Below are 6,999 nucleotides of genomic sequence, written 5' to 3'. Positions count from 1 at the left end.
TTTGCGAGTTCACAGATTTGGCTGGCACTGAAGTACATCTGGTGGCTTCCTTATCCTAGCCTGTCATTGGCTTAGTCCTTTTCTGTAGCTCAGGATTTTACTTATTCTTGAGTCTATGAAAAGGGAAGGACCCTTTCCCAGGAAAATAGACACACTCAAATTTTTGTGTGGAAGTTCATACATAGACCTTCTTAGGGACTCATGCACCTTATGTGAGGAAGTCCGGCACTATATGGACTGATCACCTGGGCCCTAACCTTGTTAGTCTCCTCTGGTTTCATGTCCTGTGCAAGACCAAAGCTTACCAATACAGTTTATTTCCCTTGGAGCCAGTTCGGTGTTTCCTACTAGAAACAGAGTGGTAGATTCCTGAGCCCCCTGAACCTACCTCAGGGTAGGTTTATTTCTGCTGGGCTTCAGAATGGTAGTTTCTTGGTTTGGCATAGATGAAATTAGTACTATTAGGTCTGTTAGTCCCCAGGCAGTCTTAATTGGACCCTCTCCTTGCATAGTCTAGACTCCAAAAGTATTATTGCTCTCTAACCTGTGGGTAACAATGTAGTAGACCAACACTAGGGCTCCTTGAGACATTGGACCTAAAAAAAGGATCTGATACTGCTTGTGTTTATCGTCAGCGTCCAACTCCTAGGTGGGCCTTCCTCTGATCTTTTCACTTTGTTTCCTCAATTGACATCTGAGTAGTTGCTGAGGGTGTGCCAGGCATAGGGTAAGACTTGAAAACATGCTTAAATATTGTGCCCCTTGATCCCTTAAGATAAGCTTTACTGCACCTTTGGCTCATGGGGCCCTCAAATATAGCTGTGAGGTTGAGTTAGAAGTATAACAATGCTGGGGGCACCTGACTGGCTCCGTTGGAGGAGCATGTGACTCTTGATCTTGGGGTTGTGAGTTTGAGCCCCATGTTGGGAGGTAGAGATTCCTTAAATAAATATAAAAAAAATTAAGTATAACAATGCCTTAAAATGTGCCCATGAGGGAATTAATTAGGTTGGTTGGCCCAAGAGTTAACTTGCTAGGAATAGATGTTAGAACCTACACTTATACTTTAAAGCCTTGTGAAATCAAATTACTTAAAAACGATGTATCAACAAGCAACGGGAAAAGAGCATTTGTGAGTGTGAAAGCCCAGAGTTTCTGTCTCAGATCTGTTTTATACTAAATACAGGAATACCGTTTCCATTCTTGTCTGCAAAAATGGGGCTAATGTAATCTAGCGTGTATGCCTCACTCACTCAGTTGTTCAAAGGGATAAGCAAAATAAGTTTTTAACTTAGAATTCTAAGTAAATAAGTGTTATAATTTTTTAAAAGGTCACTCTTATTTTTAGTTTTTGTTCCACATTTAATATTTCTTCAATAATAATGCAACTGTTGACTGGTTTGCCTAAAAATTAGTCATCTCTATTAAAATGTTGCCTGCCAATATCCCTGTCATGTAAGTACTATTGAACAAATATTTTTACAGTTTATCATATAGTTTAACAGTAGAAAATATTATTGAATAAATAAGTATCAGAATCCTATGATATGAAAATTTAGGTGAAAATATTGTTTGCACAATTTCATCAATATATTTTATAAACTATAAAATATAAATAAGTTTATAACATTAAGAAGTATAAATTAAAATATTTATTTTTTAGTTACTTAGTATTGGAAATCTCAAGTTAACAGTGACAAACCGCAATATGCTATGTGAACAAATGCTTCAGAATTATCAGTACACATAGGACAACTAAGCTGTACAATGAATATGTAAGGATTTTAGTTCATTGGTGGCTACAGGCACAACTGTACTACTTGACTAATGATGTTTCTCTCTAAAATGTTCTCTTTAAAACAGTGAGTTATATTTGTCTATTAATATCTTTCTGTATCTGATAAGTGAGTGAATGACAGAGGGAGATGGAGAGAGAAGCAAAAGTATATCAATTTATGAAATGTTATAGACAAAACACTAGGTACAAATGTTGGTGAATAGGGTGATAATTGTGGAGCCGATATTCTACATATAAACACGGATTGTGTACAATTTGTACACATATATACAAATGTATGTGCACTTCATAATATAAATATATATATGTGTCTATATATAATATGTAAAATATTCATGCTATCATAATTTACAATTTCATTCAACAATCAATGACCTTAATAAAGTAGAGTTTTCTGGGACCTTGTACTTTTAGACATCTGTCAACACTGTTTAGACATTAATTGCATCAATATATGAAATCCAAATGGTTGGATTTTTTAAAAATCTGATTCTGAAATTAAAATTCACCTTTTAAACAGAATCCAGGGAATTTGGCAGGGGCTTGGCAGCAGAAGGGGCCATTATCTTATTACACATGTATGACTGGCCTTGCCTACAAAGTATGTATTTATTCAAGTTTTTCATCAGTTGAGTTGTTTACATTAGACAAATCACTGTGAGTTTAATTTTAGCTTTCATTTGAATTCCTGATTGCTACTGCTTGCCACATGCCTGGTTAGTTGTGCAACTAAAACTATGAAATTCCACATGTATATGAAGAATTTATAGGACACTTCGAACCTGAATAAGTTTATGTGACATATTCATATAAAGGGTATCAAAGTGTGTGTAACTGCTTCCTCTCTGAGGTAACATCTTGCAAATCTAGCTGCCTCGGCCTCCCTGGATTTTAATTTCTGACTCCTTAAATCCACAAAATTGCCCAGTTCTACTTACATTTCCAATTTTTACACTAATGTCTAGAAATTGCTTCTAACCTGAGGACATAATGCTTCCTTATATGTTTGCCTTTATATAGGGATCATAGCCCTGCATGCATGTTGAGAAATATTTGAAAATAGTTTGTTTGCATATTTTACAAATGTCTTATTTGTTTGTTTAGAGTGGGGGGATAACTCTAGTTTACATGTGGAAAGAAATGGAATTTTAATAATGTAGTTTTTAGGCTAAAAAACAATATCATAAGTAACTACAAGATTATATATAGATTTGTATCCCCCAAAGAGAGATAGATGATAGATAGATAGATGATAGATAGATGATAGATAGATAGATAGATAGATAGATAGATAGATAGATATACAATCTTGGTAACTGTGATACATGTTATTTATCTATTATGTTATTCTATTTATCAATTTATCTAAAGAAAATGGAGTGAATGGCTATCTCTTTATACAGAGACAATGGGAGAGACTGAATATGTCCATTTAGAACAGGATTCTTCAGGAGCACCTGGGTGGCTCAGTCAGTTGGGTGGCAGACTTCAACTCAGGTCATTATCCCATAGTTCATGAGTTTGAGCTCTGTGTAGGGCTCTGTGCTGACAGATCAGAGCCTGGATCCTGTTTAAGATTCTGTGTCTCCCTCTCTCTCTGCCCCTTCCCTGCTCACGCTCTGTCCCTCTCTCTCAAAAATAAATAAACATTTAAAAAAGTTAAAAAAAACCAACAGGATTCTTCAAAGGTACCTATAGTGTTTTCTTTCTTAACTGGGTTTTGAATGGGTCAGTTTTGCTGTAACTTAATATTTTATACCTCACATACATTTTTATAAATTCATATCTAGTAAAAGTAATTTAGCAATACAAAATTACCAAGCAGCCTATTGTTTTTACCAAAGCTCAGTATACTGTGAAGAGTTTATCCTTGAGGTATTTTTAACATAAACTCTCCAAATGAAATAAGGAATTTTTGACATAGTGAGTAAGAACTTAAAAATGTTTAGAAGACACATGGAAGGAAATGCCTTGTTCTAGAAAGGAAGTATAGCTCAATGATGTTTGCACTCTCGTATCTAATAAAAGTATATCCAGTTCTGATTCTTTGATATTTTTAGCTCTATGTTTTTGGAAAGCTTGCATAACCTCTCTAAATCTTAGGTCCACAGTGTACAATATGTATAACAAGTACACCAATTTCAAAATATAATCGTGAGTAAAAATTAAGTAATTCATTTATGATGGGTTAATAAAGTTTGCCACAGAATAAACTTTTAATAAAATATTTACTATTATAATTATTATAATTCTGCTCAACACTGCTAGTTATTGACATCATGTCTATAATATTGTTAAACCTTTTTTGGGGGGTTAGGAAATTGTTTCTATTAAATTCAGTATGAACATGATTTCAGTTAAAAGCAAATCTCAAGGAGATGGCATAATCTTTTTCTGTTCTGATGTTGGTGTATTATATGTGGTAACATTTTAAATTCTTGTTAGTATTGACAATATTTCTAGAATAGACAGCAAGCTTAAAAGCGATGCATTACCATTTTGACTCTGAAAGCACAAAGAAGATTAATGTGTTATGAATTTAATATTACTCGTGAGACCCACCTGCATGATTTTCTATCTTGGATTCACCAAGAAATCCCTGGTGATTGTGAATAGTTGCACCTGTGCTACCAAACTAGTGTCCATTTCCTCTGAAGTGGTTTCCAGGACGTTATCACAGATGTAGAATATAATGAATGTAGAAGCCTTGTCTGCTTTTAGAATCATTAAAATCTATTCGTGGTTTTGAGGCAAAGAAAGATGTAGTTCTGGTGAGGTAAATGTATAATTTGAAAGTTTGTAGTTTGAAAGCACCCATAGACAATAAGTAAGTAATGCGGCTGTGTTTAAATGTACTTTATTTATGAAAATAGTAGACTAGATTTGGTACGCAGGCTGGAGTTTGCCATTCCCTCTTCTAAGGTCTTTACAGATGCGGATTCATTTAAACATCATGAAGTTAATATGACATGTTTTTTGTTTTGTTTTGTTTTGTTTTGTTTGTTTGTTTGTTTTTGAGAGAGAGAGAGAAAGAGAGAGCTTGAGTGGGGGAGGGGGAGAGAATCTTAAGCAGGCTTCAGACCCAGAGCAGAGCCTTACACTGGGCTCGATCTCACACAAGATCAAGATCTGAGGCCAACTCAAGAGTCACAAAAACAACTGAGTTACCCAGGTGCCCCTAAAGTGACAAATTTAAGACACAAACTCAGTTTATTTGGATGCAAGGTCTGTGCTATATTCCTTTTCCTGATGGCACCTGTTCGGTCCACTTCTCTGCCTAATTCTCCCTCTAGTCTATATTATTTTCATTAATCCCCCTGTAAGGACTGTATGTACAATTGTAGATGTCTTTTCCTCTTCTACACGTGGTTCTCTGCATCTTTGAAAACATTTATCCTTCCTATAGCTCTTACATTTCTTCATCATAGTGTTTCTTTCATTTTAATATTTCCTGAGGTTTTATGACAAGTGAGCATTTACAATTTAAAAAATAGTCAAATTGATTTTCTTCATAAGTGGTTATTTCTATATTAATGCCTGAAAAAAATTTAACAATGGATTCTCTCTCTGTCAAGTACCCATTTGTCTTATTAAAAATCTGTAATAATAAATAAATAAGAATAAAAGTTTTAGAACATCAACTGCAATGGAGACTGACATTGTGACAAATACTTACTTGATGAAGGAATATTTCCCTATGCTAAAATGTTATTCTTTAATTCTTAAAAATTTGATAATGGAACCAATGTAACTGAAAAGTTTATATAAAAGTGTTAGAGTTGAAAACTGTGCTTATGGAAAAATAAGTGAATTTTTCCCATCAGCATACAGTTATTGATTAATGGCTAAACATACTCATAAGCAGATTTATGAGAGACTATCTGATTTATACATATGAAATCATTAGTTCATATGATACCTATTAGGACCAAAACAACTTTTAAAACAGATGAATACATATCTCTGCAATGTACTTCAAAATTCTGAAAATGGCATGTGCCCATCCTTTAAAAATCACCCATAATCAATTTTGGAAGCTATTAATAATATTTTGCAACAAGATGAGGACTGTTTTTCGGTGTTAACTCCCTAAAATACATTTAAATACACATGTAGAAAAATTTAAGTATCTTCCAATTTTACTTCTGAATTATTGGCTGTTAAGAAAGTTTCACTTATTTGTGTTGGGAATGAATTTCTGGTTTTATATTGCTAAATTCTGTATGTATCGTTAAATTCCTTAAATATTTTTTTCTCTTAAAACCTCTGTCTAAATACATGATCAACACAGATGCTTATACTTTGTCTCATTTATTTCCAATAAAACTTGCCTTTTATATCCACTTATTTATTCATATGTTCATGAAGAGATTATTACTAGAATATTGGTAGGAGAATATAAGCTCCACAGGGACCGAAAATATGTTAATTATGCTATGTAACCAATGCCTAGAACAATGCCAGGAATGTTGTAGGCATTGAAGAAATGAATGAATGAAGCAGCTTGACCCTCTTACTCTTATTTTCTAAAACTATATAATTATCTTATATTTAGTTAATTCGAAACCACCTAAATTACAATCATTAGAACACTGTCTAGTAACTTAAATTCACTTTAACAGATTCCGTGGCTTTTGAAACTTAATTAAACCATTTATTAAAAAAAAATCTATGTACTAAATATAGTGTTTTCTTTTACAGACTCAATAATGTACAAAATGCAAACCTGTGTTTTTAGACATTTAGAATCTGTAGGTTTGCAAGACTAAAAGTTCCAGTTCACTTCTACAAGCCCTGCTTCGGGTAAAGCACAAACCCTGGGTGATCCCCACTTCTCTCTCTCTCTCTCTCTCTCTGTCGCTTATGGGATCTCTCTCTCTCCCTCTTTGCCCCTTGCTCACTTGCACCCTCTCTCTCTCTCAAAAAAAAAAAAAAAAAGCCTTCCAGGTCACTTCTGATACGTAGGTCTTTCTTATTAACCAAGCATCTGACTTTTTGATTTCAGCTCAGATCATGAGGTCATGATCTCACAGTCGTGAGATGGAACCCCACATCAGGCTCTGTGCAGTGCATGAAGCCTGCTTAAGATTCTCTCTCCCCCACTGCCCCTCTCCTCTACTTTCTCTCTCTCTCTTTAAAATAAAATTTAAAAAAATAAATAATAAAAAATAATAAAATAAGAACCAAAAGATTAGAAGTAA

This window comes from Panthera leo, chromosome B1, assembly GCF_018350215.1.
Source record: "Panthera leo isolate Ple1 chromosome B1, P.leo_Ple1_pat1.1, whole genome shotgun sequence".
NCBI classification, from domain to species: Eukaryota; Metazoa; Chordata; class Mammalia; order Carnivora; family Felidae; genus Panthera; species Panthera leo.
This window is presented reverse-complemented; position numbering follows the sequence as displayed.